We start from the raw sequence: 21,326 nt of genomic DNA on the forward strand, positions 1-21,326 counted from the left end.
AGAATTTCATATTAAAAATCATAGGACAGAACTAAAAGTTGTTAGCCAGCAGAAAAACAGATTTAATTAATGTCATGATTATTAGTGATTTAACTTTGATTTTTCTCTTCTTGTCTGCCGTGGGAATACACATATCCACCAAACAAGTGTTGGGGCACCAACATTTAATAATTAATAAATCTAGCAAAATGAACAGATGCTTATTGACACAAATAACAGAAACAAAGGTGATATTGCCTGGTAGCTCTGGCTTTGAAGCCAGGCACTTTGGAGTGCTCACATATTTGAGGTTGGAGCTCTGTCCAGCAGTCTCCTCATGATGGAATAATAACCAGTTTCAAGAGCACCTCGGTTTTATAGTTGCTGGACTATAAGAGGTGCAGCCAATTGCTCTTACTGGGTGATTTATCTGAGCTGTAGGTGGTAAAAAAAAGACAATAACGTCAATGACAGTGCCCCCTCTTGTCCCAAACTGGTAGTACTTATCTCTGATGAGCCAGGAAGGTGACCTTCTGATGCGCATAAATGACACCTTTGTTCTTTGTTAGTTGTGGTAATTATACTTCAAACACACATGATATTTTATATGGTGTTCGACAAGGCTCTATCCTGGGTCCGCTGCTCTTTTCGATTTACGTGCTTCCCTTAGGTCAGATTATTTTGGGGTACAACGTGAGCTACCACAGCTATGCTAATGACACACAACTGTATTTATCAATAGCGCTTAATGACCCGACACTCTTGATTCACTGACACAATGTCTTACTTGTGTTTCTAAATGGATGAGTAGTAATTTTCTCAAACTGAATAAGGAGAAGACAGAAATTTTAGTGATTGGCAAAACTGAATATAATGAGGTTATTAGAAATAAACTTGATGCATTAGGACTAAACGTCAAGATGGAGGTAAAGAATTTAGGGGTAACTATTGACTCTGACCTGAATTTAAAATCACATATTAATCACATTACTAGGACAGCGTTCTTTCACTTAAGAAATACAGCAAAAGTTAGACCTCTTATATCACTGAAAGATGCTGAGAAATTAGTTCACGCTTTTGTGTTCAGTTGACTAGATTACTGTAATGCACTCCTCTCAGGACTACCCAAAAAAGACATCAATCGATTGCAACTAGTGCAAAATGCAGCTGCGAGAATCTTAACTTGGAAAAGAAAATCCGAGCACATCTCTCCAGTTCACTACATTGGTTACCTGTGTCATTTTGAATTGTCTTTAAAATACTGCTCATGGTTTACAAAGCCTTAAATAATCTCACTCCATCCTATATTTTAGAATGTCTTTCACCTTACACTCCAAATCATCTTCAAATGAGTGTCTGCTTATAATTTCAAGAGCTAAACTTAAAAGAAATGGTGAGGCGGCCTTCTGCTGTTATGCACCTAAAATCTGGAATAGCTTGCCAATAGGAATTCACCAGGCTAATACAGCAGAGCACTTTAAATAACTGCTAAAAACCCATTATTTTACATGGCTTTCTCATAGCTTCATTTTAGTTTAATCCTGATGCTCTGTATATTCAATTAATTATCATTATCATTCATTGTGGCTCCAAAATCCATACTAACCCCTGCTTTCTCTTCTGTTTTTTTTTCCAGCTTTCTGTGGTGGTGATCTGCGCCACCACCACTTGATCAAAGCACCATGATGTCCCTACATTGATGGATTAAAGGCTGCAAGTCCACATGACCGTCCTCATCAAGTTCTTCCATGTGAACCCTGAATACCATGAGGACTGATTGAGGTCATTTATGTTAGGTAGAATGCCTAAGAGGGGTCAGGGTGGTCTCGTGGCCTAGAACCCCTGTGGATTTTATTTTTTTCTCCAGCCTTCTGGAGTTTTTTTTTTTGTTTTGTTTTTTTCTGTCCTCCCAGGCCATCGGACCTTACTTTATTCTATGTTAATTAGTGTTCCCTAATTTTATTTTCCTATTTATTTTGTTTTTTTCTTTCTTTATCATGTAAAGCATTTTGAGCTACTGTACATCAATTGTATGAAAATGTGCTATATAAATACATGTTGTTTGTGTTGTTACAAGTTTTAGGGGTTATTTAATGAATTTTGAACATTATTTGATATTTTGAGATCATTTAAAAGTGTTAATTAATTGTTTTGTGTTTTTTCCGCAATGTGAGGAGCCATTTGAAATGGTTTTTGTTTGTCGATCCCTATGAAGTTGTTAACAGCATTCTCAGGGTCACAAAACAAAGTGACTTCAAGGGTCATGGGGTTTAAAGGTCAATCCCTGGGATGACTACCTTGTTTTAGTTTTGAGGATTACTAAAAGAATAAAATTCACGTGTATGCATTCTTCTTTAAGCTCATGGTTCTTGAATTTCCTTCTGCTTTTCTTTCAACTTGAGGCTTAGTTCACATTTAGGTTTTGATACTCAGTACTGTACTCTTAGATGTCCCTGTTTTGACCTCTGCTTCTTTACTCTGAGACCGTTTATCTCCCAGACGTTTCATTACTTGGTGGCACAACTATCGCAAAGAGTAGTAGTAGCCACAATATATACACAAAGACATTATGCTGACGACTCCATGATATCATGTATCACACATTTCCAGTTGACCTTACCTAGAAATAGCCCAGCAACCAAGGCAACACAGAGCACAGATGGGTGACACCCATAACAAAACCAAATAGGGCTGTGGGAAAAGTAATCATTTTTAACATAGTGAAAAATATCTACAATTCAAAAATCAATGTAATTACTACATTCCTTCACCTCATCAAATAACGTTTATACTAAAGAAAATGTACTAGAAAATTTATAAAACACAGAGAAAATAAAAATTCTAATAAAATCATAACATAACCCTCTTAAGACCTTCTTAAGAGGACATATTATTTCATATCATTCCCACAGAAATAAATTAGAAACCAAGAAAGTATCAGAGCTAAAAAGCGAAATTACTAGAATAGATGAAGAACATGCCAGGCTTCCAAGCGAGGCTCTACTTAGGAAAAGGCAGGCTCTGCATTCAGAACTCAACCTCTTGACAACTAAAGAAACTGAACAACTAATTTATAAATCATAGCATAACCACACTAATACTCATCAGAGCCAATAAACCTATTTATCATATTACCTGTTAATGACTGAGTGCAGTGTGCTGTCAAACAAAAAACTAACATGAAAAACCTGCCAACATTGAGTTAAATTGAGCTGTTTGTACGTTTATAAGTTTTCTTTTGAGTTAAATGATTTAAGTTTGTTAGATAAAGAAATGTTGGTGAATGTTCATGAGGACTCATTGTAGTATTCCTAGGTACTGAACATTCCATTTTGATACTTTATTAGTCTGTATTGTATTAGATAATACAGATAATACAAACCAAAGATTTCTAATTATATAATGGAAAACATGGACAAGACATGTTGGCAAAATAATTCTCCTGTGTAAATGACCTTCAAGGTAAACATCTTTTATCAAAGGCTTTCTGCAGTGAGGCAGTTGGCTGACCAGATATTACACAATTTAACTCATTTAGTCTTCTTTGTTAACACAGATCCCTGGCCATGTGACTCAAAGGCTTATTCACCTCACCTTGTAAAGCCCTGGCAATCTTGACAAAGAGTTGTCAGTATACAAGCTGCACACAAGTTGGGAGCACAGACCTCTGACCTAAGAGGTTTTTTATTTACTGAGATAGCCTTGTTTCACATATGTAGCTTGGCATTTTTTGCTTTTAGACAGCCTTGTCTCAAATATTTTCACATTATATGTGCCTTTCACTCTCTTGTGTTCCTTGAGCTGCCTGCTATAGTTTGCTGTCCAATTGTGTACCTCTATGACATTGACAAGGGTCTTATGCGCCTTGTCCTGGTGAGTGTGTTCAACAATACCTGAGCGCAGTATCCACAATGAGAAGTAACGTGCCAGACGTTTACATTGCTTTGGGATTTACAGTATACACCTCATCATTATGACTAAGCTTTGCCTGCATATGATTATTGTTTACAGTTCATTCAAATCACATGCGTTTTGTGTTGGCTTAAACTTTATTTACAAAAGTAATGAAAAACCTTTTACAGGCCAACATTGGTTGAAGATACTTTGTTGTCTTCCATCAATGGTGTAAACAGAAGTGTATTGCTGTTGTCTTCCTGTAGTAACACCTTGTATCACATACCTGCTCCTGTAAGCGCTCATTGCTGTTGGTTACTGTGCACTGTAAAATGTCTACAGTGATGCAAACAGGGGCAGAGTGCGACTGTCTTTCAGCCCTGAAGTGACATGCCATAGACCTGCCAACCTCCATTCCTTTGGGGGTATTATTGCTAGGCCACGTTGGAACCTGCCAACTAAAGAAACGAAAAAAAAAAAAAAAACAGAAACTCCTAAATCAGCTGTCTTGTGCTCTTTTCATTGCACTCACGTAGATGTTGGTGCAAACAGCTGTCATATTTCTAGGTTGCCATGTTGTCTTCTAGAGTATAGGTAGCTTCGGCTTTGTACCCTTGATAGTTGGGTCCACAATTTCCAATCACTTTTAGCTCATCCAGCACACGCTCTGTCTTGGGGATTAATTGGGATGAGAAACAGAGAGAAACAGATCAAGATCGCTGGACCGGGAAAGTGCAAAGTAATGAAGGCTTTTAATAGCCTTCTCTGCTTCCATCTGCCTGAGTTTTTCTTACTTTATTCTCTTCAGCTGTTGTTGCCTCTGTCATATACCCAGAAGTAAATCCCTCTGTTGTTTGTAGCATGAATCCTGCTGTTGGTCTAACTTCCTACTGGGAGAGCCTCATCTTAATTAACAAAGAAATTAAGAAATTAATAAGACTATGTACTGTGTATGTCTGTGTACCATAGCTAATTATAACTTTGCAATACATAATACATGATGCCTGTATAGCTATAATATACAGTATATTATTGCATTTTCTTCCATAGAAAATGTCTTAATTTCCTGCAGTCACACTGGTCATATCATTTTCTGTAAAACAGAACAGTACCTGCATCCTTTAATCACACCACAGCACTACAAGCCTGTTGCCATTCTTTTTTTACTACCTCCCGCCTTTGCCTCATCATGAGGGTGGCCAGATGTGCTGTTGTGCTGTTGTGCCAGGGTGCATTTTTCAAATGCCAAACCCATAATGGCAAGTCACACTCTAAACAACTCCCCAAAAAACCCACCTCATCAGTCTTCCATACTTAAAAATCCGAGAGGGAAGCTCTTCACTGTTATTTTATGGAAAATGGAGTTCTCAAAACATCAGTGCAGACACGATCCCCACTGTTCAGTTGTATCACAGGGTTTAAAACTCTGCTCTTCAATTGTATATTGTGTAGTACTATAAAAAAGGGAAAATACATCCTTATAGTCTAATTCAGGCTCACAGTGGGCTTTAGCCTATCCTGGCAGTACTGGATACAAGGCAGGAAACAACACCGGTCAGTTCATAACTGGGACCAATCATGCACACAACCATAGAAAGATAATTTGAATTGCCATTGAACCTAATGAGGATGCTTTTGGGTTTGAGAGAGCAAAAAACTCACAAAAGCACAGGGAGAATGTGGCACCTCCAGAAGAACAATGACCAGCAGCGAAATTTAAACCCTGGACACTGGAAATCTGAGGTGGCAATATTACCCGCTGCACTACTGTGCAAGCCAAGAACACTGCTGCTCTTGTTAATTTCAGAACAGTATTGACAGATATTAACAAACTAAGTATTTCTTGCACATCACTGCTTCATTAACAGACGTTTCTTTAGTTTAGCATCAAGTTAACTCCATTTCTCTTTGCAGCTGGAACTATTGCAACAGAGTTTCCTCCATTTTTCCATTCTTTTCCAACTTTCCAGTGACCTTTAGCAACACTAAAACAGCAACTTGGCCTTGTCACATTGATGTCACACTATGTGCTCTGTGGGTTTTTTCACATTTCTAAAGTTCTTTTTTTATGTATTTCATCAACTCCATTTTAATGGATGATCTGTGATTTAGTAAGTTGTCTTTGACAGATGATATCTTTATATTTCATCTGGACAAAAAAAAAGTTAATACTTATTAGTAAAATAAGAACAACATGGGGAAAGAAAAAAATAAGATGCCTTGAAGAGTCAAAGCTGCTTCATTTTCAAAGGTTGATCTTTTATGTGTAGAAAACAAAATATGCTTGCCAGTTGCCACCACACAATTTTTTTTTGAAGTTATGCCTGAACGAGGCACTATCTACTAAATAATAACAGGATAATGTGTGTGTGTGATGTGTGTGTGTGTGTGTGTGTGTGTGTGTCTGGTCCCTCCCGTAATCTGATTGTTCAATTTGTCTTTGTAGGTTCAGTGGTAGAGATGATTAGATGATACGTTGGGGTACAAACTTTAATTACTGATTGTGCCAAAATTTTTTATTTATATATAAAAGGAGTTATAATGAGACATTTCAAAAACAACAAAGTAAATAATGTACTGAGTGATTTTGGGTCACTAAATACTAATGAAATGTAACCCAAGTCGATGTGAAGTGTTTGCTAGAATACAAATGATATTTACCCAGTGGATAATGAGGGCCTGTCTACCATAGGTGATACTCAGAAAGTCAACAGGAGGCAAAAAAAGCGCATCAAAACGACCGAGTCTGAGAAGCAGTCTCAGGAATGAGATCGACAGAGGAAGTGCCATGGAAGAGAGACTGAGACACACAAGGATACTAAGGAAAGGTGCAGGAGGAACACTGAGGGTACACGTAGAATAAGAGATATCAAATAGTTTTACATTTATTCTATTACTTGTCTTGAACAGGAAACACAACTAATACAAAATAAAAATGAATTGTTATTTGACATACGTAAGTACGCCTGAGGTAACTGCTACATTATTATATAAGGGTTTCTGCCCTCAGGTGGCCACAGACTCCCCACACTTACAAAGGGAGGAACTCTCCATTCACAACTGGGGGGTATCTCTGTCTTCAAATTGTCTCATTCCCCCATCTTGGGCCTTGTTAGTGTTATGGTTTTGCTCAGGCTCTTTCCAATATTTCTGTTTTATTTATTATCCTTCCATCCATCCATCCATCCATCCATTATACAACTCACTACATCCCAACCACAGGGCCACGGAGGTCTCCTGGAGCCAATCCCAGCCAACACAGGGTGCAAGGCAGGAAACAAACCCCGGGCAGGGCACCATCTCACCGCAGGTTTTATTTATTATCATTTGTTTATTCCATTTTTTTTATAAATTGTTTTGTTGGTTTTTGTTAATGGACATTTGTTGGAAAATAATTTTAGTAATGCAGTTGTTTTTCATTTTCTAGTTTTTATTTATCATTCAGTAATCATATTTTCTTGTTTTCCTTGTTTATCTATACCTATTTATAGGTCTTGGATGCCATAGACCAGTGTTGAGGCATTAGTTCTTGCTTGTGTTGTTCTGTTCCCCTCTTGCAATTTCTTTTGAATATGTTTTAGGGTATCCATTTGATTATTTTTGGTTGTCTCCAATAGGGAATGAAACATACATAAACTTTTATATTGTCACAAAAGCAGACCACAGACATAAAAAAAGGTTTGCGGCAGCCACCCATATATTGTGCCTTGGCTGCAAATGGGTTGAATTGGTTGTGATGTTCACAGATTTGAGTCCAGCTGATTGTAAAATGAAAAGATGGCGGCTTTAACGCCCGAGACAGGAAGTGACATCATCGGGACCGAAACCTGAAGTGATATCTTCTGACTGGAAGTGATGTCATCCATGGCACTGGTACCAGAAGTGACATTATCACTGGTGCCAGGACCCAGCGAGATTTCCCGTGGATAGTCTGCAGCAGATTGAGAAAGAGAGTTAGTGCAGCTCGTCACCCCCTGGTCTGGTGTGGTAGTACTGTTCTTAAGGCCTTTCAGCTGTCTCCCAATCGCACGTGTATGACAATATATAAACCATCAGTAACCTTGGCAGAAATATTCAGACAAGAGAAATATAAAAATATAATTATTTATTTATTTTTAAGTTGCTTTAAACATACAAATCCAGGGCAAACATAAGTCATTGGAACAGTTCTTGAGTGGGGAATGCCAATGATTGAACTTCCATGTTCAGCAGAGTGCAGGAGGCACTGTCTTAAAGATGGCTTCTGACTTTTAGAAGGTCCCTGATCCATATAAATATCCACACATTTTGCATATTTAGAGATCCATTGGTGAAAATTGCTAGTCATGGGTACATACCACCAAGTCTATTAGAATATGTTATGCAGGGAGATTCATTTGAAAGAGGCCACGAATATTCTGTAATAACTCTCGCTAGGACAGCAATCTGAACGAAACAACGTGCAATGTGCTCCTCAGTGTGGAGCTTCCAACAAGCTGGGATGCCCCTGAGTCGGAGTGATGAGTTAGGCGCCGGATAGCCGTTGCTACGTTTAACCTTTGTTTGTAACTTCTGAGTGCATACCACCCATACCCCTTCGCTCAGTCATTCGACTTCTCATCAGGATGGTGGTGTACAGTATCGAGCAGCACATCATCATGGTGCGAACCTATTGGGTCACCAATTTGTTTAAGCGATGTCAGAATCAACTGGATGATCATAAGTTAACGGAAGGTTACTTCCAGCAAGATGGAGCAACATATCACACATTGGCAAGGAGCATTGCAGAAATTGAGTCCTTCTTCAGCAACAGGGTAATTTCAAAGGGGCCTTGGCCACCACGGTCACTGGATCTGACAACACCAGACTTCTTCATTTGGGGTATGCTCAAAGGAAAAGTCTATCGGAAGAAGCCTCGCACTGTGGAAGATTTGAAGGAAAACATCCTATGTGAAATTGCTGCTATTCCCCCCGAGACGCTTGCCGATATGTTCAGGACCGTGGAGCGCCGCGTCAAAATGTGTCTGGCAGAAAACGGAATCCACTTCCAGCATTGCATGTAATGCAATTGATTACACGTACATTAAGGTATATAGCATATTTTTTTGGTTCAGATTGCTTCTTTATAACGGGAGTTACAACAGAATATTCAGGACCTCTTTCGAGTGAATCTCCCTGTATATGGACTGTGTTCTTCTAAGACTCAAACACAGCACATTCTTTTGACTATCTGTGACCAGTGCACCTGCCCTAATCACCTAAAGCCTGCCTGAAAGGACTGTTCTTACTTCAGCTGCATGTATGCTATCATGATTAGGCTCACAAATCACAATTATCAAAAATGTATTTTTCAATTCTGATTACAAATATTCATCTTTGTTGTTGATAAAATATTGTATATAAAGAAATATTGCTTGGTTGTTTGAGCCAAGAGTTTTCTATAGTTCACCTCTCTCATTTGGAGGTGGGCGGTGGTTATGGGCCCTGGCTACGTTGACCTTTCAGGCCTTTTTTGTGGTGTCAAGCCTTTTTGAACTTTTTGGGCCTCAAATTCACAATATTCAATATCTATTCCATATTTAACTAACCCTTGCTAAGTGGCACTATGTGTGATTTTTTGTTTTGATGTGGGTTGACATTTTCAGGTTGCTCAGACTGTAGAGTATGCTGTCTGACCTTGACTATTTAAAACAATATTTGTCTTATGAAGCTGAGGCTTGTCATTAGAGGTTTTATCACTGAACGCTTTCATCACAGTAATGTTGGCTCAAAGACATATTTTGAGGCTCAATGCATTTCTTCTATAATTATGTAGACTCGCCAAAGCAGTTTGCTTTCAGTTATACTCCAAACTAAACTGAGAAACACTGACCTTGTGTCTTGATCAGCATCTTCAATGGATCAGGCCTGTATGGCTTTAATAAAGCAACGCCACAAATATCCTTCTCGTTGCTCTTATGGCATTCAGCTTGTTTAGCTAGGCAGTGTTGCTCTTTTTTTTAGCTCATCTATTTATTGTATTTAGTGTGTGCTTCCTTTTCAGCTTTCAGTGCATCTACGTTTGGTGGCCTGCTCTGATTTTTTTTTTCAGCATGGTGATTACCACTGCTGCCACACAGTTCTAGACTCCAGGGTTCACAATCAAACCTAGTAACGGTCTTTGCATGTTCTTCCCATCTTTATGTGATTTTTCTTGAGGTATTCCAGTTGTCCTTCTACATTGGTGTGTGTAGGTGTGTCCTGTGGTGGACTCCTGCACCATCTAGGATTGGTTCCTACTTGTTGTTAGAAGCACCTGATTAAATAAAAATGATTTGTGTTAAAACGGGTTAAAAACTTGTATACCCTGACTAACATATAGATGGCTTGTAGTGAAATGCCTTTTAAATACTTGTGCATTTTCTTTGAATCAGAAACAATACAGATAAAAGATAATTTATTAGCTTCATTTCTCCATAATTCATCCTCAGTTTCAGTTATGTTACTTAAAACCATTTATCTATTCATTGTACCCACAATATACTGTATACTAATAATTTTTTCATTAACTATTGTATTTCTTTAGCACATATATATGAATGCATGTATGTATGTATGTATACATTTTGTATATCCATTCAAATGGATACAAATACACATTTAGTATTTCAGACTCTCAGGCTGTAATGGCTCACATGGGGGTAGTTCTTATAACTATAAAGTTATTATTTCATTCATAATCTGCATTCCATGGGATTTTTACAGAACTGGCAGCTTTCTGCCTTAGCCTGTTGATGTGATGATTCGCACGCTGAGTGATTACCTTCTTAGGCCCTCCTGTTTATCTCACATAATTGACAGTATGCTCATTGGCAGCATCCAATGATATTTAATGATAATGATAGTTAAAGCAGGTGGGTAGGTGATAACTGTATCTAACTCACTGTGAGCAAAAACAAGACGAAATATTTAAGTGTCTTTCATCAGTGTATTGGGAATGGGCAAAAACCCAAAAACTATCCTGCCAATAGGAGCCTTGTAGCAAGAAACAGTCTGTTGATGAAGCTGGCTAATGAAGGCTGTCAGTCAACTAACAGATCAGTGGTGCTGAAAGTGCCATACTAGAATGAACAACTCTTTATAGTCATGAAAGGTTTAAGGCTGCCAACAGCTCAATGATATTTGACTTCTGTCACTGAGAAACAAAAGATTGTTTTTCTGCTGTTCTAAGGAAAATGAATTCTGTGTACTGGACAAAAACAGATAATCCTGGCTCCTGTTGATTAACACTGATGGCAGTATAAGGATATGATGATAACATTGCACATATATGGATATATGTTGGGTGTTAACATATGGGCAGGCAATGGTCGGGTAATGGTGCCAAGTGTGTTGTGACATGTATCTTGATACAGGTAGAGCAGTTATTGAATTACACAGAATATATGGACATCTTTACCCATATGGTGTTGCCCTTCATGCCAGGAGTGTATTCAAAAGCCTATAAAAATCCTGGAAGTTCCAAGAACATCTGAATTCATCTTCATTTACGAGTCATCCATTTTTTGATCCTGCTTTTATTGTTACTTGGTTAAAATAAGGCAGATTCTTTGCAAGGCACCTGTCAGCATTGGATGGGATGTCAGATGTAAGACACATTCATATTAAGACTGTTTACTGTTGTCATTCAACCTGACATACAAGTTTCCGAAATGTAGGGAAGAAAGGAATATCTATAGACAACTCACAAACCATGGGGAATACTGTATGTACAAACTAAACTGGAGTATGATAGTCGTCTTCAGACATTCCCCTATTACTCTTGTATACTACGTTCACACCAATGTGTGCCAAGAACTGGGATACCTCATGCAGTGGGAATGAAGCATCAAACTACACTTTGGACGTCTTGCAGTTTATGGGCAGAACAGAATCAGAGGAAGAGATGAGGCACAAACAAACAATGCCCTTATGCCATGCAAGGAAACCTGCTATTTAATTCATTACATCCCTGCGTGCAAACGTAATGATGAGCTCAAAACTTACTGTCACCAACACTATGGTAAGTTAACCCAATACTGGCTATGAGTTACAGTTTTACTGTTCACAGGATCCCCTTACTCAATTAAATTGACTTTTTTTCCTAAAGGTGCTCCGCATATCTTTCAGACAGTGACAGATGGCTGTAAGGATGCCGGAGTGTGAATCCGAGCGACACAGGAATTCATACAAGCCTTCACACACAGAAGCAGTGCCACCTGCTCATGGCAGCGCTTCCACACACTTTACAACAAGTGATCCCTTTTCATTAACTGTTCTCCTCTAATAGCTAAATTATACACAAAGTTACCTTTATTTGTTAAACTGTAAACACGGGGGTGTGCGTTACCACAAGAATGTAATATCATCATCGGTGTTTTTCCAGCAATTAACCAACCATGGAGAACTTTTCAGCCAGCTGGAAGTGAAAACGAAAAGTGCCATCAATCAAGTAATAGATGGTAGTAAACACAACAGGACACCATATTTGTCAAGTTTCAGCATGAATTTTAATGTAAGCCCATCTGAGAGATACTTATACTTTGAATTAAATCTGTCTTTGGCAATGTATTGAAAGTCTAGCGTTACCATCACGTTGATTATTTAATTTAAAACCTCATCACTATTATGTAACAAAGATCAGGCCAAATTTAATTAATATTATTTATGTTGTTGTCTATTATTTTTGCCCCCAAACGTGTTTGAGACGTGTGCAATCCCAGGACTCTAAAATGGAGAGGCAGCAGCTCAAGCAGTGCTATTCTGAATTAATCCATTCATGACCTTTTAAGACAGAGGAGAGGTTTAAAAATCACTTAGAAACTGGCACATTCAGTGTCATGAAGCGCCATCAATTTTTTATAATATTATTTTTATGCTACAGCTCTCTCTCCTTGTTTTAAAAAGTAACCTTTCTTTGACTGCATTCTCATTTAAGTCTTTCAGGGCTGATGTCAACTTTTGTCAAAATTCAGGAGTAGAGGAAGGTAATCAGCTGTAATCTGCAGCAAAACTCGCCCTTACATTTTAGTTTGAATTTCTTTGCTAGAAATAAAGTTACATAGCCTTGTTGATTGAACCATTGATTCCCTAAGCCTGCGTGAGTAGCAAAGAGCAAACAACCTCTAAAATGGCACCAACATCTGGTGTCAGGGATGCCAGGGGCCATGACCCGGCCGGGACGCCAGGAGGGACCGGAAGAGGGTCAGAGCCCTGCCTGGATCACGTGGGGTTTGCCTTCCGGGTTGCTTTGGGGGCCACGGGTCAAGGGCATGGAAGCCTTTCCCTGTAGGGGCCCGTGGTCACCGCCAGGAGGCGCCCCAGTGCCTTGGGGACCTGTTACCCCAGCACTTCCGCCACACCAGGAAGTGCTGGGGGGAAGATTTATGACGGCGCCCGGAGAGCAGCGGGAGGACAGCCGGCACTTCCGCCACGCTGGGGCGTGGCCAGAAGAAGATTGCCGGGAACACCTGGGGCTCATCCGGTCCTCTATAAAAGGGGCCGTCTCCATTCATTCGGGGCTAGAGTCGGGTGGAAGAAGGACGAGGCAGAAGAGAGTGGAGGCGGCCCGAAGAAAGGCATTTGTGGCCAGGACTTTGGATTTGGGGTTTGTGCACGTGACTGGGTCTGTGTGACCAAATGGACTGGGGTCTTTGTGACCGTTATTATATCTGTAAATAGTGTAAATAAACGTGTGGTGGTTCTTAAACAAGATGTCTGCCTGTCTGTGTCCGGGCCGGGTTCACACTGGTAAGAGACCAAAGTGAATGTGCAAAGCAAAATACTCCATGGAAGTTTTACGTAATTTCATTGAATAGGACTCTGACTTGTCGGACTCAGCGTTTGATGCAAGTGATCTGGAGATGAATATCAGAAATGAAAGTGAGATATCGGCATCATCTGATCGGTCCCCCAGCTGATCATGGCACTGAACACTTTCATGTAGCTGATGTGCCTACAGAAGACCACCACTTATTATGACAAGAGGTACAAACCAGATTGTGTCACACTGCCACCGCCACCCACCTGCTGTGCGAAGACAGCCAGGCAGATGGCCCACCATGAATTCCTGCTTACCATCAAGGTGCCCCCATGCAGCCACTGCTGCCAGAATGACGAACATGCGCCATCAGCAGCCACAGCACATAGTAACAAATGTTTTATGTTGACTTATGTGTGAAATCATTCCTTTGTGTGCTTTTCAGAAAACTAAGTTATTTGGAAAAAGTATTCAGCCCTCAAAAATTTAAAGATAATATGATTTTAAACTTTCACTGTTCTATCTGCTGAACCAGGATGTCTGCAATTCTGTTATTCATGATGGTCAAACTTCACAACAAATCTGAATAAAGTGCTGAAACATAAACTTTAGAAGTGTGTTTTTTTAAGGTCACATTTGTTAAAAGTTTTATTGATGTTCTATATTAAACTGAACTGTTTTTCTTGTGTGCATTTTGTAAAAAAAAAAAAAAAGTGCTTATTTGCCAATGCTGAGTTCCCCTCTGTAATGGCTTTGCTGTTTTTCTAATGACATTCAGTTCTGGACACATTCACTTCCTGCTTCAGTGATGTCCCTGTTTGGTGTTTGACAATCTTTATATCTTAAGCTGCCAGAAAAACATCTTCAATTGGGTGTTCTCAAGGAGATTATTATGATCTATTATGATTATATATTTTTCATACAAGCTCCTATTGGAACTTCTAGTTAATTATTTGTGGAACATGGAGTTTTGACTCACAGAGAACCTGGATTTAAAGTCTGTTTTGTGGCATTTTACTTTGTTATAAAGTTTCATAATTTGTTATCCAAACACCCACATTTCTTATTCATCATTGCTACCATAAATGCATTGTAGTTCATTTATTGGTTGTGAGTTTTCATGTACATAGAGTCGACCCCTACTACTGAAGCCAAAATTGATTTTAGTGTAGCGAGTAGCAGCCTAGTTGAATTGAGTCGCTGGGAATATCATATGTCAAGAAAAAATACGTCAATGTGAAATCCAAAATCCTAAATCAAAGCACAAAATCAAAACTTCAGCTAGACAGAATCGAGAACTATAAATGGTCAAAGAACTCCAAAAACCTAAACGAAAGTGCCAAATTTTCAAACTTTAAAAGGGGAGCACCGCCACACTTAATACACACTAGCTCCAATTAAATGAGTGACCCTGCAATGATTTAATGTCAACTGGCACCTTAATTTTGACACCTGATGTAGTGCCAGTCAAAGCCCATATGGAGCCCTAGGAGGGTAGGAGTCCCCCTTGGTGTCCCGAGCACACTCCCCTTGAGTTACGATAAAGGCATCCCTTGGTGTCCATAGAGCTGATGAGGGGTTTAGAATTCTGGAGTGTGCATGGCTTGAGTTACATAAATAGTACCATCGGTGTTCAGAACACATATTTCTCAACTTTCATAAGCGCTGCCCGTCAGATGGCAGTATCCTCGGTTGCTGCCTGTGTTGCTAAATGGGTTGAATGGCTCTAACCATAAGGCAATTCCTCAAAACAAGGTTCTTTTACAGCACTTGAATAAATAATTAAATCAAGAAGCAAATCAGCTGCAGAGTATGAAGCAAAAACCATCAACCCAAACAGGCAACTGCAAAGTCTGGCAAGTATGAGTGTCGGTCTGCTGATTTGAAGGGTGTATTGCCTCTCACAGTTAGTCTTCAAGAAATACTAATATACACTTCTTTACTTACCCCAAGTTAAATGACATTAGTGGCAGTTTCTGGAAATTTCTCCTAAAGGATATGTTTCAGCAACTTGGAGCAGACAAGAACTGTGAACGTAGACATATTGTTATCAATGTAATTCACTTTTATAAAAATGGATGTTATTTCAAAAATGTCAACAGATGCCCCACAACCATTTATGCATAGATTCGTTATTTAATTCTGGCATGTTTTTCTCAATTGTTTTACAAGATGTAGCACTCATTTTGGGAGTTTCTTGAGTGTTTACTTTCGTTTATCTTATTTATTTTTGTTTGTTCATGATCACCGCTATTTTGACATCCCATTGTTAGGGCATCCTCTTGTTGTTCTGACTCAGCAGAAGTCAAAGAACATTTTTAATTAAAGGGGTCAGGAGATTAAACGATTTCAAAAATATGCGTGAAGGGAAATACCAGAGAGAGAGAAAAAAAAATCTTTCAAACAAACCAGAAGATGCTAAACAAAACGGAGACATTGTTAGTCGAGTCAAAACAACTGAAGGGAAACACACAGAAAATCATAAAGCGATTCAATCTGGGATTGGAAAGAAATGCCTTTGTTGGCCCTTTCAACCGATCATGTGCTGCACACTACCGAGAAGTTCCAGGAAATCCACTAGGCAATGATACTCACAAAACACTAACATTTGCAAAAAAATGAGAAGAAAGTAAAAATTATTATTATTATAATTATTATTATTATTAGTCTTTCAGGAATGAAGGTATCAAGAAATAAGTGCCATAATCAAATTATTTGAGATCAGAAGACCAGGTTAGATTCATAGAAGTCCAAAAACACTTTATATGACGCATATTGAATTAATAAAACACACCAGTCATAATACTTGTGTTCTTAGGGGTGTGTCCTCAGAGGTTTTAACCTCCGTCTAATGGCACAATGGATTAAAAGGTCATCTTTGGCACAACTTCACCAATCGAGTTTGCAGATTCTAAACAACCCTATTTGTGCCTTGAAATCCTAATACTTTTGCTTCTCTTGTTTTGACTTAACCTCGAAATTCTGACTTTTCTGCCTTTTTCTCTTGCTTACAAGTCAAGTCAAGTTGGGGAGCATGTACTGGTACAGTGTGTTACCGCACCCACTACATGATGAAACAGCTCAGGATCCCGGTTGGCAACCCCCCAGGGCAGACACGCGGCCCAGTCCCACCCTTCGGGAATGACCTATCTGCCGCAGGCAGGTATTATGTGGACAACTCCTTGGCCTGGTCCAGCCACTCAAGTCCCTAACAATGAGGATCCTACGAGCTGGATGACCCTTGGGGAAATATGCCATATGGCCATAGTGCCGTAACTGACAGTCCCTCACAATGTAAGTAATGTGCCTCATTCAAGACCTCTTGTGAGCAACCGCTCATTCAACACAAAGTTAAGGCAGGATTAATTTGTTCCAGAATGTCAGAGGAACAAGACCTCAACACCGTCTTAACCACCATGATGAACGAACTACAGCAAGTAAAGATACCGTTAGGAGAAACTCGGACCCAGCTGGCTGAATCAGAAGCCCGGGTTGCGGTGGCGGTAAGAGCGGAGACTTTGCAGTCTACTCCTTCTCAGTTGACTCATTTGACTGAGGGGGATGATGTAGAATCATATTTCTTAATATTCGAATGTTGTGCCAAACATAATGGTTGGCCAAGGTCGGAGTGAGCTTACATTCTGGTGCCCTATTTGAAGGGAGAGTCGCAGAGGGGTATTATGACCTTCCCGAGGAGCAGGCCGCCAACTACGATATATTAAAATCGGAGGTATACAAACGCTACAGTGTATCAGCGGCATAGCAGGTGAGAGAATGGTGAGAGTGGAGGTTTGATCCCGAACGGCCAATAAGAACCCAAGCCTTCGAGGTATGGGGCAAAGTTGGGCGCAGGTTACGGCCAGATGTAAATTGTGCCCAAAGAATGTCCGAGCTCCTGTGAAACCTTTATTAATGCTCTCCTGGACCAACTCGCCCAGCAATTCTGCAAACAAGAGGTAACCTCCATGGACAACCTCATTGAGGTAGTCGAGTGGCACTGGGTGGTTTGCAAATCGGACTGGTCAGAACAGTCCTCTTGCCAATCCCGATAGGTTCGTGTTTCTTATTCTGAGCCTACCCGTCCACTTACCGAAATCTCTGCTCGAAAGCAAGAAAAATTGTTCCTCCCTCCCCACTGTTTCAAGTGTGGGGAGGTTGAACACATGTTTCCCGCATGCCCAACTATGGAGTTTATGGAGTGCTCTCAACGGTAAGGGAGAGGGGTATTGTGCTTTAATCAACCCTTTGCCTCTCCCGTATACAGGAGTAGTAATACTTAATGGTTATAAGGTAACAGCAATGTTTGATTCCGGGAATAACATTTCTATTGTTGCTCACCGTTATATTTTGCTGCGACAGTCGTTAAAAATCAGTCTGAGATGTATTCACAGGGAAACTCGTTATTACAAATCCGCCTCATGTGTCATCTCGGTGGATAATGTTTTGAAAAGTATGGTGGTTGCTGTGTTGCCCGATCCACTGTATCCTGTGATACTAGGGCGGACTGGTCTGACAGTAACAGCAGTAGAAACAATACTACTCCCTGTATCAGTGAGAGCTTGTTAATGGATGGGGACAACTCTAGTCCGACTGCCTCCACACCATGTATTATCTCCCATAGGTCCAATGTAGCCACACAATCAGATGGAGATAAAGGCCCTTCACGCACTCCAAGAGACATACCCACTCCCGGAGGACCTGTACAGTTGGAATCTCCACCCCTTGAGGTCAGCCACAATCCCATTCATGAATTAACTTCTCAGTTTAGGTTAGCACCGTCCTCCTTTAAAAGGGAACGATGATTCCTTGAAATTTGCAAGAAATGTGTTAGTTTCAGTAAATGGTAAAATGTCCCCAGATCCCCCACCACGAAAACCCTACTTTGTTAATAAAAATGATCTGTTATATCAGGTGGTGGAGCATAAGGGAGAGATAAGGGTATTGTTGTTAATTCCATGCACTTAGCATCGACAAATGTGTGAGTTAGCGTGTGTTCATCTCCCAGGAGCCTATTTTGGGACCTAAAAAATCCTAGAAAGAATTAAGTTCAGATTCTACTGGCCAGGAATAAACGAGGAGGTCAGACGATTCTGTACTTCGTGTCCCGAATGCCAGATTTGTCAGATTCAGAGGAGGACCATGCACCTCTTATTCCTTTACCTCTGATTGATATCTCATTTGAAAGGGTCGGAGTTAATCTCATGGGACCCCTTGAGCCCTCATTGCATGGTCATAAATACATTTTAGTTATGGTCTATTGAATATGCTAAAAGAAGGCTGTGAAGAGGAGGTCCTCCCATCCTCTAATATATTAGTGCATATTATGCAATTACGCGATAGATTGGCTAAAATTAGACCTGTACTTAAGGAACATTTAGAAAAAGCTCAAGCAGCGCAGGTGTGATATTACAATCGAAACACCACCCTCCGGGAATTTCACTCGGGTGATCATGTTATGGTGCTCGTTCCTATTTCCTATTCCAAATTATTGGCACATTGGCAAGGCTCTTATGAAATTAGGTTTGTCGACTATTTAGTTAAACAACCTAATCTTTGACCAGGCGAGTGTATTTATCATGTAAATTTGCTGAAGCTGTGGAAGGATGGATAAGCAGAGCCTCCCTCCGGTCAGCCATGCTCCCTTTTCATAGAACATCAATCCCTTAATTTTGGATCTGATTTGTCATGGCAGCAACGACAAGAGCTGGAAAGAGCTATCCTGTCGATCCCGGAAGTAGTAAGTGAACAACCTGGTCACACTGCCCTGATTGAACATGATATCATTACTGACCCAGGTGTGATTGTCCAAAAACGCCCATATTGGCTTCCCGAAGTAAAAAAGACGGAAGTGGAATTGGAAATTAGGTGGACGCTGGATTTAGAAGTTATTGAAGAAAGCTACAGCACCTGGTCCAGTCCAATCATCTTAGTTCCCAAACCAGGCGGATCGTGGAGGTTCTGTAACGACTTCCAACAACTCAATCAGGTATCCAAGTTTGATGCTTATCCAATGCCTCGAGTGGACTATCTCCTCTAACGGCTAGGTAATGCTCAATATCTAACTACTCTTGATATGACTAAAGGCTACTAGCAAATTCCCTTAATGTCTTCCGCTAAAGAAAAAAACGCCTTTAGTACACCTAGCTGGCACTGGCAAAATAATGTTCTTCCATTTGATTTGCACAGGGCACTGGTGACATTTCAGCGTCTGGTGGATACACTGTTATGGCCCCACAATTCCTACAGTGCTACCTTCTTGGATGATGTAGTCATCTATTCCGGCACCTGGAAGGATCATGTAAGGCAGGTTATGGCTGTTCTCTTAACACTAGCACAAGCAGGGCTTCAGATCAATCCGAAGAAATGTTTCTTCAAATTGAAAGAGGCCAAATATTTAGGCTATCTGGTGGGAGGAGGTACAGTGAAGCCATAGTGTTCTAAAATTGATGCCATCATTAAATGGCCCCATCTGATTAATAAGAGGCAAGTACAGGCTTTCCTGGGTCTAGCGAGCTGCTACCCTTCTCTGCTTCTCTGAGAGGGCTACGCCTCTTATGGATATAACAAAGAAAAGTGCTCCCCTTAAAGTGGTGTGGGATGAAAAAACTGAAGCCGCATTTTGTGACTTAAAAATGGCCTTTATGTCAGCACCTGTGTTGAAATCGCCTAACTTTTCTTATCCTTTCATCTTCCAGACCAATGCGTCGGTCTCAGCACTGGGTGCCATGCTGATGGTGCTGAACACCCCATGATGTACCTGAGCCGGAAACTGCTGGACAGGGAGACCAGGTATGAGGCGGTGGAATGGGAGGCCTTAGCGATCAAGTGGGCTGTGACACAACAGAGATACTACCTTTTGGGACGTGAGTTTACCCTTGTGACGGACCATGCCGCTTTACAGTGGATGGCTCTGCATCGGGAGTCAAATCCTCGTGTCACTAGGTGGTTTCTGGAATTACAACTTTACAGGTTCAGGGTCACTTATCATTGAGGCACTCTCCAAGCCAACACCGACACCCTCTCCCAGATCTACGACCTCTCGGTTCAGGCCACCCAACCATATGGGTCTAGGCTTTTCATGTCACACATGTGTGCTGAGGAGGCAGTCAACAAGCCCTGAGGTGAGCAATATAAATATCAGACGGGGGGTTGAATTGGGGTACTGATGTCTCTCTCTCTGTCTCTACAGAACAAAACTTTCCGGCGCATGGTGATGACGTCATTTTCTGGTCCCTTATTGAAGACGTCACTTCCGGCCATTCAAGATGACATCACTTCAAGTCCCTCAATGATGACGTCACTTCCGGACTTTCTATCATTTCCTGCAGCCATTTTGTATTTAAACGATCATTCCACTACTGTAAACTGTCAACTGTTTGGTTTTTTTCAACACGTTTTGACCCAAATTTGCAGATATTATACAGGGCAATTCCCCAACTCTTATTTGCAGTTTTGACTTCCTTATTTCTTATCACACTGGATAGCGTCCGTGTCTCGTAACCATATAGCAAGACAGGAAGCACCAGGACTCTAAAGACTTGGACCTTCATCCTTTTGCATAGATATCGGGAGTATCACACACCCCTTTCCAGTGACCTCATGAAGGCATGAATGTCACTGCTGAGGTAAGTAAATCTCTCGACAAGGTCGACACTCTCTCCGCAGACAGTTACACTGCTGATAGCTGTGCCTAAGA

This window comes from Polypterus senegalus, chromosome 1, assembly GCF_016835505.1.
Source record: "Polypterus senegalus isolate Bchr_013 chromosome 1, ASM1683550v1, whole genome shotgun sequence".
In the NCBI taxonomy this organism is placed as follows: domain Eukaryota; kingdom Metazoa; phylum Chordata; class Cladistia; order Polypteriformes; family Polypteridae; genus Polypterus; species Polypterus senegalus.